The following is a 20192-nucleotide window of genomic DNA, read 5'->3' as shown; positions in this document are numbered from 1 at the left end:
ACAGCTACAGGAACAGAATTGACACAGGAAACAAGAGCAGGTTGAGTGACATCTCGGGCAGTGAGAACAGGCCGGGCGGCCTCCACTAGGCCAGGAACAGGAGCAGGACTGACGGCATCCATTATGTTGGGAACAGGAACAGGACGGGTTGCATCCACTATGCCAGGAATTGGATCAGGATGGACAGCGTTTCTCATGCCAGGAACAGGAAATGGAACACATCAGGTGGCGTTTCTTGCACTGGGAACAGGAACTAGACCAGGACGGGCGGCATCTCTCCTGCCTGGAACAGGAACTGGATGAGCGGTGTCTTCCACGCCGGAGGCAAGGACTGGCTGGGTGGCTGAGAGGAGAGTAGCTACAGAAGGTGGGTTCAGTGGGGTTGCAGCAAATCGTGCTGTTAACAGCCGGAAGAACCCTATCACAGTCCTAGCCTCCTGAGCTCTGTGCTGGATTATTATCTCAGCCCACTCCAGTGCTTTACCCCAAAGAAAGGTTTTCATGAACAGCACCTTCACTAGTTCAGGGTGATTAGGGCAGGTCAGGTGCTGAAAGTATATACAGCACTGCATAATAGATCTCCCAACCGACTTGTCCTCCCCATCATACTCACTTGGAGTTACCATAACTGAGGACAAATGCAAAGGCATCCCATCCTTAAGTGTAGTGAGCAGAGCTTTGATATAATCAAACTCCTCTTCTGGGAATAAACCAGTGTCCCTTGGTTTAAAGAAATCAAACCATGGATGTCCATAAATTATATATACAAACCATAATTTGTATATATAATTTATGGACATCTATGGTTTGATTTCTTTGCATGTGTGGATTGGATGGGTTGTTACCGACATCTGGTGAGAATTTCATGTCAGTAGCGCCGTTAGAAATATATTTACTTAGAAAATTGGTGACGTATTCAATACTTATTTCACCCGCTGTTTATACAATAAAGGTATCCTGTAAGGGTTGGTAGCAAGCTGAGGCCGCCTCCAGCCACCAAAGGGAGGCCTTGAGTCAACCACACTACTAATCAGGCTTGATGCCCAACAGCTGGGCTAGACCTTATATAAGCCCAGTGACCAGTCACTCAGTGCTGGATCTTTGCCAAAGGTCTGAGCCAAGCTCCTAGCCGGTAACTTCAGGTATTGAGGTCTATGAGCCCTCATGCCACAGCTTACTTCTGTGTTGCAAGGGCGTCCTTGTTTTTACACGTCCCCTCCCCTCTCCAGTTTTCCCCTCTCAAGTCTGTCTCTCTCCTGAGGCTTTCCTTAGCCATTAAAGTTCCTTCTCATTTTCTGGTTTTCTTTGGGAAGTTTTAGTTTGGTTTTCTCCAGTGCACCGTGGTTGCCATTCTTCCTGAGGTGTCCTTTTTCCACGCTCGGCATGGTGGTTAGTTTTTCCTTGTTGTTTTACCAAGATCTAATTGTTCTGCACATGGGCCCACCATCACTAGAGTGTGGTTGCTTACCCAGTAGGCTGTCCATGTCATCACCTAGCTGACCTGGGTTCGAGCCCACCTTACACATCCCAACTTTTTAAGGTGTATTTTATTTTTGTGAAAAGTGTTTTGTCCTTCCTGTAACACAGCTGAACTGGTTTTAAGTGGTACAAAGTGATCTTATCTGAATTGCAATCTCTCAGTCTGAATTTGAACTAGCCAAAGAATGTGGTTTCATCCTCTGTCAGTCTTCTCTGTCTATCTCTACATTTATCTCTTTCACACAGACATATGACACATCTACACTGCAACAGCCTACATAATATAATTACCATTGCATTAGTATGTAATAATACACAGTATTATTACCAGTGCATTACTGTATAACTACACTAGTGCACTAGAGAATAATACACAGTATTAATAATAATACACAGGATAATAATGTCACTTCACCTCTCTTTTGTCACTCAAGTTTGTTGACTGAGAGTGCTGATGTTCTTACCCCTGACATCATTATGGTACTGAGCCTCAACCCGTCTCAGCTGCCATGTCCCCTCATGCCCCCTGCTGTAGCCCACCACGTCTCCACCCCAGCCAGCTGCTCTCCGTTGCCCTTAATGGACGTTCTCTTGTGGGATGTCATGATGGTACTGTGCCTCTACCTGTCTCAGCTGCCATGGCTCCTCCAACCACCTCATGATGCCCCCTACTGTAGCCCACCACACCTCCACCTCATCTACTCTTTTGCCCTTAATGGACGTTTTCTTGTGGGATGAGTCTCGGACACATGCACACTATCGGGACAAGGCTAGGACCTCTAGAACACATTACATTTTTTTTTCCATTTTTATTTATCTTTCTCGTACAATTGTTATTATTGTGGTGACCGTTGTCAGCCAGAGGAGGGTGGGCCCTTTGAGTCTTGGTTCCTCTCAAGGTTTCTTCCTCATGCTCTAGGGAGTTTTTCCTTGCCACTGTCAGCCTTGGCTGCTCACTGGGGGCTTGGACCTGGACATTTGTAAAGCTGCTTTGTGACAACATCTGTTTTAAAAAGTACTATATAAATACATTTTGATTGATATTAGTGAATGTGACTGTAGGTGAAATTGTCTGTAGTGTCTGTGTATTAGTGAATGTGACTGTAGGTGAAATGGCCTTTAGTCTCATTTACAGAGGGAGATATGGTATAAACACAGACACACACACACAGAGTGAGATATGGTATAAACACAGACACACACACACAGAGGGAGATATGGTATAAACACACACACACACACACACACACACACACACACACACACACAGAGGGAGATATGGTATAAACACACACACACAGAGGGAGATATGGTATAAACACACAAACACACACAGAGGGAGATATGGTATAAACACAGACACACACACACAGAGGGAGATATGGTATAAACACAGACACACACACACAGAGTGAGATATGATATAAACACAGACACACACAGAGGGAGATATGATATTCACAAGACTTGTTCTTCTACCCTTGTGATGTAATGGTACTGAAATGTGCTCATATTGGTTTGGTTCCTTTTAAAGAGAATAAAGGTGCAACCGGATTTTCTTCACCATTATAATCTGAACACAGAGAGTGCATTTACAGGGGGACTCTAGTAAAGATCAGTGTGTGTGTGTACAGGTATGATTGTAATGAGTGTTTTGACATGAATTAATGTTTTCTGCTAACGTTCTGTAAACTCTGGACATCCTGATGAAGACAGAGTCAGACATTCTTCCTGAAGACTTGCAGACTGAACGCGGTAAAGGTAACACTGTTCCCATGTTTCGTAGATATTGCTATAATCTTGTGTGTTTCTCTCTGCTATTAATTATGACCTTCAGTAAGAAAGAGGCTTTCATACTGAAACTGTAACGCTGGCCCAAGTGCCACAGGGCATAGAGCAGGATGCACAGACTGCCTCGATTTGGTGATACATTTAATAACATTAAACATATATGACACTCAAAGCACTCACAACAGACAGTGTAGACAATAACCATGACACTTAAACGCTGGATCATGCTAACAGTGGATATGTAAGCAACAATACACTAACGATGACACGAATGCTAACAATGACAATAATAGTAACAATGACCAACAATGAGGCACACACAGGTGGGGGTTTAAATAGACAGACAAACTATGGGGAACCCCCCTGCACGCAGCAGGCCGTACCACGTGACTCGTGGGAGGGGAGCGTTCCGTGACAGAAAAAGGGAAGAGATGTGAGTTCCTCATTAAAGCAATTTGTGATTATTTTCTATAATCACTGAAGATTATATTATTATTATTATATAATATATCTAGCTATATTAGAATGTTTCAAATCGGAATGGATACAATGGGCCTCATGCAGGAAACAATCATGCAACTAGATTCAGAAAAACTAGACCTTATTAGTTTGGATTTGAATATATGAACTTGATCATTTCACACATCCTCTTTGATGGGGCAATTTGACTTTTTTATTAAATCATCTTCAGAAAGTCATCTAGGATGGCAACATTACATTATTTTTCAAATTGCAATATAATAAATCAATTAAATCTAAACTACAACAAGCACAATTCATCTGTTTCTGTCATTTTTGTCCAAAATTTGTCATTCTTTCATCTGTGTTTGCTTTTCATCTGTGCCTGTTCATCTGTTGATTGGGTGTAGGGGTGGATGGTGTCTGTATCCCTGTCACATCTGGTCCTCCATGTTGATTGGGTGTAGGGGTGGACAATCACTCCCATTTCACCTTCACAGTCCTGTTCTCTGATCACTCCCCTCTCACCCTCACAGCCCGGTTCTCTGGTCACTCCCGTCTCACCCTTACAGTCTGGTTCTCTGATCACTCCTGTCTCACCCTCACAGTCCTGTTCTCTGATCACTCCCCTCTCACCCTCACAGTCCTTTTCTCTGATCACTCCCCTCTCACCCTCACAGTCCTTTTCTCTGTTCACTCCCCTCTCACCCTCACAGTCCTTTTCTCTGTTCACTCCCTTCTCATTCACAGGGCTGTTGTCTGATAACTGGAAATAAAGTTTCACACAACTTTTAAAATCATCTCACTGCATTACCCAAGACTGTATGGCCTCAGTCTGTCAGAGTATTTCATAACAGATACACGCAGTGGTAGTGATAGATGACAAACAAGTCAAACCCAGTGAACACACATCAACACTTTACTCACTTCTCTCTACATCCATCACACAGCACACTTCACCCAACACACATTCACTCCTTTCTACATCCCTCACACAGCACACTTCACCCAACACACTCAAATTCACTACTCTCTACATCCCTGCACTGTGAACATAAAACATTGAACATATTTGTGAACCTTCAGTAACCTGGTGTCTGTTGCCCTTCTTCACGATGCAGGATAACCAATATTAAAGAACAGCTGTTGTACATTTTAGAGGATCTGAACGCAGAGGACCTAAAGAAGTTCCAGTGGCATCTGACCAACAGTGTGGAAGATGACAGTCGCATCCCAAAGTCTCAGCTGAAGAATACATACAGACATGACACTGTGGACAAGATGATGCAGAAATATGGCCCAGTTGGAGCTGTGGAGATCACACTGTTCATCCTGAACAAGATGAACCTCAACTACCTAGCTGAGACCTTGAGGACCAAACACAGTGAGAATAAGGCAGCTGAAATCATGTTCAGTATTGAACTATTATTTCAGGATTTTATATGTTCATAGCATATGATTTTGCTTTGTTAGTGAACTCAATAGACAAAGAGTGTAGTGGAAAACAATTCATTGTTAATTTATACACACACAAACATATATATATATATATATATATATATATATATATATATATATATATATATATATATATATATATATATATATATATATATACACATACATACACATACACACACACATACTGGGGTAGAAACTGTTCTTCAATCTGACAGTACTGGGGTATAAACTGTTCTTCAGTCTGACAGTACTGGGGTAGAAACTGTTCTTCAGTCTGACAGTACTGGGGTAGAAACTGTTCTTCAATCTGACAGTACTGGGGTAGAAACTGTTCTTCAATCTGACAGTACTGGGGTAGAAACTGTTCTTCAGTCTGACAGTACTGGGGTAGAAACTGTTCTTCAATCTGACAGTACTGGGGTAGAAACTGTTCTTCAATCTGGTCTGGCGAGTGTACGGGTCTCTGAAGCACTTGCCATTTGTCAGAGAGGAGAAGACGCTTTGGCTGGGAGTGGCTCGAATCTCTGTGCATATTCATGGCTTTGTGTAATGCTGCAGGTTCTGTAGAGAGCTTCCAGTGTGGAAGCAGTGAGTCACTGACCGTCCGGGTTTAATTATGTGCTGGGGGGACTTCATGTTCTCAGAGGTGCAGCCAGACTACCATGTTGTAATGCAATGTGTGATAATGGATTCTGTGGTGTGTGGTGTGTGGTGTGTTGACCAGAAGCAGTGGTGGGAGGTCAAACTGCACCAAGCCAGATCATCACAGGTCAAACTGGACCAGGCCAGAACATCACAGCTCAAACTGGAGGAGCTGTCAGTGCACCTGTTCTACATGGAAATGTGTTTCAAGGTCAAGTTAATTTCTTCACTGCACACTATAAACTTTACGGCAATGGAGCATAAAAACTAAACACAGCACAGACAATCAGTTTAGGCCATCAAAATTACATCTCGGACACCTTCACACTGACTTATGTATATTGCTATGGCCAGCTCTTTTCAAGAATGCAAGATAAATCTGACAAAGTAAGGCTGAACAATAATTACATGTTTTATTGATACGAAAGGCAGTGTTAAAGCCACCTATAAAGGCATCTAGGTGACCTAAAAGAAGAACATAAACAGAAGGAAGAGAAGGTTTAACACAAACTCTAGAAAGGGAATCAGATACCACATTACCCTACAACTCCAAGGGTCAGTTGTCCCATTACATTTACATTTTTACATTTATGGCATTTAGCAGACGTTCTTATCCAGAGCGACTTACAAAAGAAAAGTCAGTGTTAAATAAACACTGTATCAGCTACCACATTATCCTAAAACCCCAAGGCTTAGATGGAGCTGTGGAGATTGCATTAGCCATCCTGAAGATTAAAAGCAACTAGTTGAGGAAATGAGGACCAAACAAATCACAAATCATATGTAGAATCAGAATAATGAAGATGAAATCGTATTCACTATGTAGAATCAAAGAGTAATGATGTCTTCTTTCACAGTTGGAGACAGATGTGAAGAGTCGACTGCAATGAGTCCAGCAGGTAAATTTAAACCCAATCACACCTTTAGGCATGTAAATATATTATGACTTTAAACAATACAAATATATTAGTTTTAAACAAAATCAAAATATATTACTTTACACAACCTGCAAAATTTTGATTCTTATCAATTTACCATATTTTCCCTTAATACTCACACTTCAAATGTATTAAATATGGAACATTTTTGTAAGGGTTGGCACCAGGCTGAGGCCCCCTCCTGCCACCAGAGGGAGACGTCGAGTCAACCACACCAATAATCAGGCTTAACACCCAACAGCTGAGCTAGACATTATATAAACCAGTGACCCAGTCATTCAGTGCTGGGTTTTTGCAAAAGTTCTGAGCTAAGCTCCTAGCCGGTAATTTAAGGTATTGAGGTCTGTGAGCTCTTGTGCTACACCTCACTTCTGTCCTGCGAGGGTGTCTGTGTTTTGACACATCCCCTCCTCTCTCCAGTTTTTCCTCTCGAGTCTGTCTCTCTCCGGAGGCTTCCCTTAGCCATTCAAGTCCTGCCTGTTTTCTGGTTTTGTTTGGGAAGTTTTAGTTTGAGTTTTCCCCAGTCCATCGGGGTTGCCATTTCTTCCCCTGACATTCTTTGCTCTCCCTTTTTTCCACGCTCGGCGTGGTGTTTAGTTTTTCCTTTTGTTTTACCTGATCCAAGCTCTAACTGTTCGGCACACAGGCCCACAATTTTTAGAGCGTGGTTGCTCACCCAGTAGGCTGTTGGTATCATCACCCAGCTAACCTGGGTTTGAGACCACCTTACAATTTTCTAATCTCCATGCTTATAATGGAGTAATAACTCACATGGGAGAGAGAAAACAAGCTCTGGCATTTAGTGGTTGAACATGTTTAGTAAGCGCTTGACATACTGGAAATGTTCAATGTGGAAACCTCCAGTCCTCACAGGACATCACTGCAGTCTTTCATTGGACTGTAGTCATCATACTAACACCAGGTCTATTTTACACTATTGAGCTCTACTGTATTGTGTGAAACAGTTACACTGTTGAGCTTTACTGTATTATCTGAAGTGTCTATGGTGTTTTTCTACCAAAACAACCAAGAACAACCAAGACCTGTTTTCCATTACATTTTTTTTTAATCATTTTTCATATATTTTATTGTTCCAACATGTACATTTTTCTTGGAATCAACACACAAAGAATATTCAATCACACATTCACATGCATACATCACTTTACAGCCATCATTCACATACACACATACATTAAGAGTCCTTGAATTTGAGAAAGGTGCTATATAAATGCAACATAGTAATAATATAATAATACACATATTACTGTCAGTTCTGTTCTTATTACACAATACTGTTGTTTCAAAACCCCATAATTGTGCAGGATTATGTGACAATCAGCACAGTTCTCATAACTAGCCTGCAGTTATTACACAGTCCCTCAGATACTGGACAACCTTATAGATGAGAAAATAAATAAATAAATCCCAAAATTACTGCACAACTCAATGTTACACCTATCAATATCATTACAAAGAATTGCAAGTCCCTAGTTCTAGCTATTTAAATCTTTACTGAAGACGGCATGAACAATTTTTTTTCAAGTGATTCAATGACGTACCAGAAGTGTGAAGGTGAACTCATGACATTAGTGAGGGAAATCTCCCTAAGAGCATGAGGAACAACCATCGAGAGGAACCACAACTCAGTGGGCGGGTCCATCCTCCCCTGGTCGACATCCGACACCACAACAGAAACAATACAAACAACAAAGAAACAAAATGAGTAATCAGAATAAGTAACCAAAGGAAGTCTGTTCTGGCTTCCTAGATGTCCTAGAATGGGTTCTAGAAGACTTACTCTATGGGTTCTAGAAGTCCTAGTCTGGGTTCATAGAAGTCTTAATCTATGTTTGTAGACACAGAAGGGGAAGTGATTGTGGGGATATGGGAGAAGCCACAGCAGGTGGAGTCAGGGTAGGAGGAGCCACTGTGGGAGAGGGTCAGGGGCGGGACCCTCAGTAACTTAGGCCTGATCAAATAGTAAAGTGTGTAGGAAAGGCTAATATAATGTGCAAAGATGGTAGCTCTAGCTATGACATCACAGCTAAAAGGAACCAGAAGGGAACAGATATGACCGTTGCCCAGAACATCAGCACTCAGCACTCCACAATAAAATGCTGTGAATTTCAGTATCTAATGCTGCACTGAGATCAAGCAATGCAAACAAAGAGACAAATCTGGTCAGAAGCCAACAACAGGTCAGCACTGTCTCTGTAGTATGATGAAGCCTAAAAGACTTCATGTATCTGGTTCTGCATCTGGTTTGAGCTTATGTGGTGAGCTATATGTCTTGGCACCCCAAAAAGGGTTACCTCATTCAGCACATTCATGGCATGATTCACTGGGCATTCGAAATTGCATTAAAATGCATTCTCCCTCCCTGTACACTTGCTTGATCACCTCTCCCTTATTTAGTACCTCATCATTAACACACTGAACACTGGTAGACATATATAATCTGTTATAGTCCAGCATACATAAGACAGTGCACAAGTAAAGCCCTGCACACACTCTGTGCTTATGAACTAATGGAGGTAGCACTGACCAAAAAGAGAAGGCAAAGCAGAGCTGCAGAAAGTAAGAACTAATATACAGCTTGGTTCAGTTAAGGACTCATTGAGCCATTACAGACTGTTCCATCTCATAACAATGATCAAAACTTTGAATATCATTTGGAGTCTTTTTGATGTCTCCTTATTTGGTAGTACTACTGATAGTTATTCTACTCTGCAGTGGTAAAATAATGCAGAGAGAACATGATAAAGTTAACACTTTGAAGTTACACTAAAACATACTTTCCTTATCCACAGGTTATAAGAATCATGCACACAACTCAGAGGAGGAATTCACTCAATTCAGTCAAGAGGAGAAAGTCACTCAACTGAGGTAGCTAAGACATTTTTCAAAACAGTTTCTTACCATAACATAATTATACCCTGGAAAACTGACATTTTTGTTAGAAATGTGGATATATTGTCAGTACCTGTCAGGTTCTGAGCACGAACGGAGATAGAGTGGAACGCATTATAGTGGATGCAGTTTAACTGAGAACAGGGGTAGTCCATAAATGTAGTCCAGTATACATGCAAAGATTGCAATCCACAAAGCAGTCCACGAGGCAAACAAAACTGACAGGGAACAGGCAAGGAGGGTAATCCAAATATACAGGCAGTAATCCAACAAACCAGAATTAACACACACAATAACCAATAGCTCAGAAGTGCAATACATGTGACTAAATTACTTTCTTTTAATCAAATAACATTTTTGGTCCTGTTCAATCTTATTAGCATACACACTGTCAAATGGCATTATTGGCAAATTATCATTATCAAGTAACTAATTAATATTATGAAAACCAAGTCCAGGTGACTAGCAAGCGTTGTAGGATCTCAAAAGGAAATTCTAGTCAGACTGATTCATCTGACACTGTCCACATCAATATGTTTCAATATTTATAATTGTGTAATTATCTACATATTCTGTGAATATGGCTTAAAATTCTGACAGAAATCAACTTGTTATTACAGTTAAGTAACAGCTGACTAGCATGATACAATAAGAAAGGATCAGGTACAGGGTACAGATTTATATCTAGATATATAATTTATTTTTGCTTCTGTGCTATCCGTTTTGTAGAAAGTTAATTTAACTAGATATGTCAGATTTTGTCTGTTTCCTGCCCAATTGGTTTATTCAGTGTTCTTCAACATTAGTCTGGAAGTATCAGTTCCTCAAGTTTAAACATAATATTTATTTAAGTGTTATTCAAAATGACCTGCACTGCAAATTTGCTGATGTGAGCACTGTGGTGTGTGAATTGTAGTTGCAGTGTGCTATTACTGTTAATGTTTGTTTTAGTGAATTGTACTACACTGTTTGTTGTTATTGTGAGTGTTTTAGTAAACTGTAGTACAATGTGTTATTGTGAGTGTGTTTTAATGAATTGTGGTGCAGTGTGTGGGCTGTAATTGTGAGTGTGTTATAGTGAACTGTAGTACAGTGTACTGTTATTGTGTGTGTGTGTGTGTGGGTAATAGTGAATTGTAGAATAATGTGTAACTCACACACTCATAGAAGGTTAGTAAGCAGTAAATTCTCCACAAGGTGGCGCTACTAGAAAAAAATCCAACAGTGTTACTATGTCACAGATGTGCTTCACATCAGTGATTACTATGTACTTTACAGTTGTTATTACTGTGAATGTTTGTTTTAGTGAATTGTACTACATTGTGTGCTGTTATTGTGAGTGTTTTAGTAAACTGTAGTACAATGTGTTATTGTGAGTGTGTTATAGTGAATTGTAGTAGTGTGTGTGTGTGTGTGTGTTATTGTGAGTGTGTTATAGTGAATTGTAGTGCAGTGTGTGGGCTGTAATTGTGAGTGTGTTATAGTGAACTGTAGTACAGTGTACTGTTATTGTGTGTGTGTGTGTGTGTGTGTGTGTAATAGTGAATTGTAGAATAATGTGTAACTCACACACTCATAGACGGTTAGTAAGCAGTAAATTCTCCACAAGGTGGCGCTACTAGAATAAAAATCCAACAATGTTACTATGTCACAGATGTGCTTCATATCAGTGATACTATGTCCTTGTTTTACAGTTGTTTACACACATTTCGAAGGTTCAAAGGGCTTTTATTGTCATTTCAGATATATACAAGTACACAGTAAAATCGAAACAATGTTCCTCCCGGACCATAGTGCAGCATAAAACAAAACAAGTGCAAACAATACGATAGAGTGCAATAATGCCATACAATAAATGAATACAGGACAGGACCAATACACAATGAACAGACAGTGCATTTATTTTTACCAGTACGCAGTACTGGGAATATGTAAAATGGGTTGTGCATAGGAGTCAGTGACATGCTATACTGAACATAGCAGTCACCGGTAGCAGCTAGAACAGGTAGCAAAATACAGTGCTGATTACACTGAGTTCACTTTTCAATACTCTTCACACCAACATTGCTCTGTAGAGCAGTTAACCTCCCAAACTAAATGTACTAAAACTACCAAAACACTTCATACACACCTCAGAATCAATTCAATCCACCAGGTCACTAGCAAGGGTTCTCTCTCAACAAGCGCACATTATCCTTCCTTAACACACTGAAGAACACTGACATCAGTTTACATGAGAAGATGAATCATGTCTTTAATATTGTAAATGGAATATTCCATTCCAAAAGAAAAGTTCCCCTTATTTTATAGAATGTACAACATGTGTTGGAGAAATGAATCCGACATGCTGCAGTCCACTTCTACATGATTATTTATCTGCAGTTTATTATAGGGTCAGATAAAACACAGAACAAAACCATGAGAATTCAGACAAGGAAATAAACATGTATATTTGATACACATCACATAGACAATACTTGTGTCTGTGTGCGCATGTCTATTTGTCTGTGTGGGTGTGTGTGAGAGAGAGAACAAACTAAATACTGTAAAAAGTGTGTGTCTGTGAGACAGAACTATTTTCTCTGTATGTGAGAGAGAGAGGGAGAACTATTATCTCTGTGTGTTTGTGTGAGACAGTAAGAAGGAGAGACTAGATTTTTCAGAATTTAAAATTTTCTAAACTCCTTTCTGTGTTTGTGTTTGTTTCTTTAGGATGGAGCATGCAGGGAAGATGAGAAACAAACCAGGCCTAAGAAACTAAGCAGCAGTCATTGTGTGCAGTGTAATGTACACACATATATAAAAATACATGTGCATGCACACACACACACACACACACACACACACACAGTCTTTGTGTCCTTTCCTCTAATGTCTCTTCTTGTGTGTAGATGCGTGTGAGCTCACACTGGACCCAAACACAGCACACACCCTTCTCTCTGTCTGAGGGGAACAGAAAGGTGACACGTGTGTGGAGGAGCAGCAGTCATATCCTGATCATCCAGAGATATTTGATTACTTGTATCAGGTTCTCTGTAGAGAGAGTCTGACTGGACGCTGTTACTGGGAGGTGGAGTGGAGTGAAGATGCTGCTATAGCAGTGACATATAAAGGAATCAGCAGGAAAGGAGTCACAGATGACTGTGTGTTTGGATTCAATGTAAAGTCCTGGAGTCTGTACTGCTATGACAACAGTTATACTGTCTGGCACAATAAGAAGAGAACTGACATCTCTGCCTCCTCCAGCTCCAACAGAGTAGGAGTGTATCTGGACTGGCATGCCGGCACTCTGTCCTTCTACAGTGTCTCCTCTCACACACTCATACACTTACACACATTCCACTCCACATTCACTGAGCCCCTCTATGCAGGGTTTAGACTTTGGTGGTCTCATTCCTCAGTGTGTGTGAGAGAGCTAGAATAGCCTCCTGTGTCCTGGAGCAACACCAGAGTCTGCAGGGAAACACACGCTCCTCTACACACACAACTGGTGAACATCATAATACACACATGCTTGCTGAGTATAAAACACATACACACACACACACACACACACACACACACACACACACGTTACACATCTCTCGCAGTATACACATACCTCATGAACACACACACACACACACACACACACACACACACACACACACACAATGCAATCATAACCTCACTGTGTTAAACTCTCTGTACAAATCTACACATTAAACATGGAACTATTTGGAAATTGTGAAAAGTTTTTCCTTCTGTTTTCTGTGTGCTGGACTGATACAGGTGCAGATGTTGTACACAGTATGAGTGTAATGCCTAATTTTTACAATAAAATACTGTCAACACTCAAAATCTCATACCATAACACCAAAACAGCATACACTGGTGAAACTGGGGAAACAACACAGTAGACTGTTACATGCACTCACATCTCTCTGGTCCTCACACACTCAGATAAACACACACAGCACACACTGAGGTGCACCCATACACTCACAGGCTCAATCAGCCAGGCCCCATAAAGGACCAGCACCTAAATTTAATTAAAAACACCCAGTAAGTCAAAACTTGGATCATAACTAACACTTCATAACCTGGATCATAAATAGCACTAAGTTCTGTGCGTGTGTGTGTGTGTGTGTGTGTGTGTGTGTGTGTGTGTGTAAGAGAGAAAGAGTGAATGAGAGGAGGAGAAGAGGAGAGGGGTGCTGTCATCTGCTTCCTTCAGGCTTTCTTCATGGTAAAAGCTTTCCGTTCTTTCTCAGAGAACTTTCAGAGCTGCCTCTTTGTTTCCTTTGATGTTATTGTCCCTCAAACTTAAATAGCCCCAACTGCCAAATAGCCCCCCACAGCCCCTTAACAGCTACTCCATTATCCAAACTGCCCTCACCAACTTCACCAACAACTTAATAACCCCTCAACTACCCCAACAGTTAAATACCCCTAAAGAACAATTACCCCATTAGTCAAATAGCCCTCAGCCTCAACTATTCCACAGCCAATTACTAATCAATCCTAATTAACCCCACAGCTAAACAGCCCCCAGGCAGGATTTCCCCACAGCAACATAACCCCTCAACTACAACCACCCCAAGAGGTAAATGACACCTCATTATAAACTACGCCACAGCCAATTAGCCCACAAAAGCAACTACCCCAACAGCTAAACAACCCCTTTGCCTCAGCTACCAATTATCCCAACCCTAATTACCACCACCTCCATATAGCACTTAAGCACAAGTACCTCCACAGATAAATAATCCAAAAACAACTATCCAACAGCTAAATAACCCCTCAGCCCACAGCCAATTAGCCATCACCACAAGTTACCCCCAACGTCCCTCAATAACAACCAAATCAGCCAAATTGCCCTCAACAAATTCCCCCCACATCTTAAAAACCCCTCAACAACAGTTACACCATTACACTAAAAGCCCTCAACTACATCTACCCCAACAGGTAAATACCCACTTATCCTCAACTAACCCCACAGCCATAGCAACACACTTGACACTCCACAGTAACCACCTAGCAAGACCATAGCAACCAATTGGGAACCCATAGCAGCGACCTGAGATACCACAGCAACAACCTATTGAGACCATAGCAACCACTCTGTAATACCCTAACAACCACCTGGGATACCATAGGAGACACCTAGCAAGAACCATAGCAACCAAATAGCAACCACTTGGGACTCCATAGCAACTACCTGGGAATGGCTCAATAGTATTTCAGGATTTCATTTTTTATGTAAACTGCATTTGACATTATTTCACAGTATTTATCATGTTATCAACATTAAAAACACTAAACCCCTCATCCTCAACTACCACTCAGTGGTAGTTAACCCTCAACCAAATTTACCCCCACAACAAAATATCCCTCAACATTTACCCTAGCAACTCCATAGCAACCACCTGGCAACATCCAAAACAACCATCTAGGGACTCCATAGCAACCACCTATTGAGACCATAGAATCAAATTGGTAACACCTTAGCAACCACATTTATTATACTAATAGATATTCCATGATTTAGGTCATATAAAAATAATAAACTGATTTTTAAATCTACCCTACATAAATGCTATTTAAACATGATATTTTTGCTGTTGAGACATATTGTAGTCAGCTTTAAATCTAATGTCACCAAGTTGCCCCCTTTCATTACTGTAACGTCATGGAAGGGCGTGGAGCAGGATGCACAGACTTCTCACGGCTTGTGAAACATTTAATGACACAAAACATAAAGATGATGGTGGCACTCACAAATAACATTAACAACCAGCATAGACACACTTAACACTAATGACTTTAACATTAACACAAACTAGACAAACAAGGTTACTAATATCACATTTGGACGCTAACAAACAAACATCAACACGCTACATCAACAATGACCAACACACTGCATACTTTGACACGGGTTTATATACATTTAGACAAGATGAGGTGCAGATGTCTGCAAGCGTGACCACAAACACAGATCCTCCCGCTGCACGTGGCGGGCCAAACCACGTGACTCGCGGAGGCGAGCGTTCCGTGACAGTTAGCAGTTACCCCCAGTGTTTCTATACATGTCATTTGTCTTTTTTCTAATGTCACTTTGTAAGAGCCAAATAATTTCCCCACACTACGTCATCATTGTATAAGAGCTGAAATTCTTCACAGAAATGCTTGAGTCAAATTACTTCTTTTAATTCATCTTACATTCAGACTCGCCACAGTTGCTCTGGTGGCTGAATACTGAAGGTTTTGCAATATCCCTGCACATGTACATTTAGATGGTAAAAAGTCATGACAGTTTTATGAAGTGTTTAAGATTGGAAAAAAAAGGCCAAGCCACAAATTTAATTCTTGACACTGAGATGACGTGAGGTAATCTGAAACTACAGAAATATAAATGTGGACATCAGTGTACATTTACAGCATTTGGTGACTTACAGAAGTGCTTTGTAGTCTCTATCAAATACAGATGCTCAGGTGAAAATAGAGAGGTAAGTGTCAATAATACTCAGGCTAAAGTCCAGCATAGAGGGGAACTTGACTGTGGACCAAAATTTCATAATTATGTTATGCATTATCCGTTATTAATTAATATGTTCTTAGTGTGTTTACCCTTTTATTAGCAGCAAATACCCTGAGTATACATATGCATTAGGGGTCCCTTGCGTTACATGTGTTTAAACAGAATCCAATATGACATATGACCAGTTGTAAAAAGACTGCATTCTGAAGTTAGCTGACTATGCATTCTGAAGTTAGCTGACTAACCAACATGTCTTGCACTGAGTACAGGTCAAGATCCATTGGTCTGTGCAAACCAATGCTAATATGATAAAAGCATTTAAATTTCATATATGTATTGTTCATTTACACATTCAAGTACAATGATATTTTCATATAATGAACAATCTCAGTAACTTCAGTACTACCCTAGTTATGCGGAAATGGAACCCCAGTTATGCAGAAACTTTCTCCTCACTTTTAGTGGAACTGACAGACCTATGGACATAAACACAAAAGAGAAATATTTAAACTTATGAAATGTCTAAAAAAATACATTTTATCTTGCAAACAATGTCTATTAACTAAATGATGCTAAATGCTTGTAAACATTTTATGTGATTTCTTTCAACTCATATGACCCTGCTTTATGAAGAGTGCATTTTGAACAGTTACTGAAAGAACGAGTGAGCTGTCTGGTGCTTCCATATACACCTATAAGTTAATTTACTACATCTTGATCTACTGACTGCAGGTGTAATGGCAACCCCTTTATCAAATGTAATATCATTGACCCATATGTCAATGATATGAATTATGAATTTGTATCAAATTGCACTTACACAAACCGTCAAGTGTTTCACCAGCTGTTAAACCTGCAAACAGTGTAACAAAAGACAAACAAAATAAGAAATTTGACAAAAAGTTACCTTAACTTTTAGGTGTCACGGTACGGCCCCTCCCCCCCTCAAGTCTGCGTGCGTGTGCGTGTCTGTGTGTTCGTATTGCCACGCCCTCTTGTGTTGTGCACCTGATCCTTGTTGTGTGTAGTTGTTATGAGTGTATATAAGTCTCGTTTTGTATCGTCAAAGTTGTCGGTGTTTGATCCAAGTAGTGTTAATACGTGTATGTTTAATGTGTAAATAAAACGTATGCTTATGTTCGACGTGCCTCGTCCCCGCATCCTGCTTAACCCTCGTCCGTCACATTAGGAAATATGAAGTTTAACGCTATCTGTGAACCTATGGAAAGAGAAACACACCATTATCTTAACGCAGTGATTATAAAAGCATAATATTAACAAAGGGCTGAGACATTGTTTCATTTACCCAGATACAAATAGGCTTTAGCTAGTTAATATTTTTGTATGTGTACTGTTATGTACCTTTCCAAGCTTATAAGTGCATTTTACAGAGTTCAGATCATCAATGGTCAGTTTCTGAATACTACTAACCAGACATTTGTTTAGGTTATAAACCATTTTAAACAAAGTGTTAGCACTGTCATGGCAGTGGCATTGCTGTGAAACATCAGTAACAGTAGTGTTGCCGGGGTTTCATATGTGCCAGTGTCATTGGTAGGTTAAGAAAAATAAATAAATACTGCTGACCTGGGATCAGAAATGGATGAGTCATAATGTACTAGACGATGGTTAACCTAAACCGTGTATGGAAACAGACAGGATATAGTCTTTAACTGAACATCTACAAGCTGTATCTACAAGGTAGGTGTTTCTATCAAGGTGGCTGGAGAGTGTATAGATATTTGCTGGTTGGCCAGTGTAACTTGCAAAAACAAGCAATTTTGTGGAATACTCTCTTATGATTCAGCCAGTAGCCAATTAGGTCTCATTTAAATATCTATCATATTGCTTTGCATTGGCACATGGAATAAGTAAATTATAGTTGTGTAGACATAAAATTATTGATAGCACATTCCTGAGTCAATTTGGACTTGTCCCAAAGGTACAACTACTGCTATATCTTGTAAGTTTATTTTGGCCAGCCCATAAAAATCTTTAGTTTCTTAATCCTTTTCCACCTGCACCTTTACAAACTTACAATTTAGGAAAAAAGAGAGAAAAAACTGATTTACCTTCACAGCTGTATGGGTAGTGGAACTAAACTGAATGTCTTCTTTGTTTTTTTCTAATATAGAGGTGGCTGATTTCCAGGTCATCCGACAGGCTGATTTTGAGTAGTGCAACTTCTCTCCAGAGAGACACATGCGTGCTTTTTTCCTGAAAGCAGCCCAAGTGGTCGGGCTGAAACGGCCCCATCTTTTGTAGTTTTATGGTAGTCAACTTTAAAAAACAAATGAATAATAAAAAGACGAGGCTATTTAACATAACATTAATTGCATTAATACATAACTGATAGACCACATCCAATTACATTCTCAAATACTGAAGATGCCATTGTATTAAAAGGCAAAATCAACATTTGCTGTGGTGCTTTCACTGACTCACAGTTTATGTAAGAAAGTGTATTGTTAGCCATATGCTATTTGGAAATGATTTCATAGACAGTATTTATGTAAATGTTCTTAGATACAATATATAAAATTCATTTACACTCTGCTATTGTGAGGACACCAATGGACAAGATCTAAACAGTCAATCGAGTTTAGAGTTTAAAAACAAGTGTCATGTTTGTCATTTCAGTAATGGCTTGTTATGGTCGGTATAAGATATGTGCAGATTAAGGTAAAATTTATCTCTTATGACACTATGGGTCATAACACATATTTAATTAGGCTAATATTTTTACAAATAATACTTACACTGACAACCCTCCCTGAGAGTGCACACTAGTCTGCTTTCCAGTCAGGAAGGTCTTTATAGGTTGGGGAGGGAGGACAGACAGCACTGCGGCATTATACTTCCAGATCTGAAGATACTGTGACTGTGGATGGACTGAAATACATTTTAGAGCTGCCATATTTTTCTGACAAATTGTAGCCACTGATGAAATAAGACAACCAATTCGATGACAATCATCATTTTTTTAAATGGGCCACTACAAAATGCTCCCCATCAGAGCGAGCACAAGTAGCAACCCTCTTGGTGGACTTAACCACCACACCTTCCACTAATCTGTATGTCTCTGCTCTCTCAGCTGTATATGTAGCCACTCACCTCACCCTCACAGGCGCTGGCCTGGAATATGGAGATACCAGTTTGGAAAACATTCTAAGGGATCAAGAGAAACAAACCAAAATTAATGCTAAAATTGATGCCTAAACATTTTTTAAATCAGCATTAATGTACATTACTCAGGACTATGTTAATAACATGTGTTTGAAAATGGACTTTGATAAAAGGAGCTTCTTTGCAGTTAATCAGATAACTCTGTATCCCCAGCTAGTGAAGCTTAAGTGCTATTTAATTGTTGTTTGAAATAACAATCAGTCATTTTCAGTAGCACAGGTCATTGTACCGCAAATGTTAACTTCAGATGAAATGGAAACGACTTCATTAACTTCATTCATTCATTCACCCACAACTGATAACCAAGATGTCTGAGAGAAAACTTGCACTGTGTCCGACACAGACAGGTTAACGAGCAGCTAGTTAGCTCGGTCTGTCGGCCTGGCCACTAACTTCGCCCATTAAATCTCGCTTTTACAGTAAAGTCTGGACGTACCGAGATGGGGAATAAAAGCCATAGAAAGAAATTGAGTGCAACAAATTGAAGGGAAAATGTAAAAAAGGGAGCCTGGCTTCACTTACCCAATGCTGTAAGTCAGAAGTGTGGCAGGGTGCTGGGACAGCAACGGGATGGCAACGGGAGAGCCAATAAAAATTGGAGAAGCACATTGGAACAGACCAATGGTGCTCTGCAGTGTTTTGGAGAATATTGAAACAGGCCAATGAGAGGACGCAAGCTCTCTGGAACATACTGGAACAGAAAATCAGGGTCAGTGGAATGAGTCAACATGTGGAGACAGACAGACCCACAAAAGATAAAGAAAATGAAAGCTAAACACGATAGAACCAACACACTGACA

The 20192-nt window shown here is 40.2% G+C and overlaps 2 long non-coding RNA genes across 2 annotated transcripts; both read right to left on the bottom strand.

Moving 5' to 3' along the window:
• Positions 1 to 17353: 17353 nt before the first annotated feature.
• LOC118241405 lies at positions 17354 to 18384 on the bottom strand. The gene is made up of 3 exons (XR_004776059.1): positions 18279 to 18384; positions 17794 to 17840; positions 17354 to 17425 (listed from the first exon to the last, which is right to left on the bottom strand). It is a non-coding gene; the product is annotated as an uncharacterized LOC118241405 (long non-coding RNA).
• Positions 18385 to 18470: 86 nt separating this feature from the next.
• LOC113568707 lies at positions 18471 to 19378 on the bottom strand. The gene is made up of 3 exons (XR_004776070.1): positions 19321 to 19378; positions 18966 to 19018; positions 18471 to 18486 (listed from the first exon to the last, which is right to left on the bottom strand). It is a non-coding gene; the product is annotated as an uncharacterized LOC113568707 (long non-coding RNA).
• Between the last annotated feature and the right edge of the window lie 814 nt (positions 19379 to 20192).

The sequence above is a fragment of the Electrophorus electricus genome, chromosome 5 (genome assembly GCF_013358815.1).
Source record: "Electrophorus electricus isolate fEleEle1 chromosome 5, fEleEle1.pri, whole genome shotgun sequence".
In the NCBI taxonomy this organism is placed as follows: domain Eukaryota; kingdom Metazoa; phylum Chordata; class Actinopteri; order Gymnotiformes; family Gymnotidae; genus Electrophorus; species Electrophorus electricus.
The sequence above is the reverse complement of the archived record's forward strand: the minus strand, read 5'-3'. Positions and strand labels throughout refer to the sequence as shown.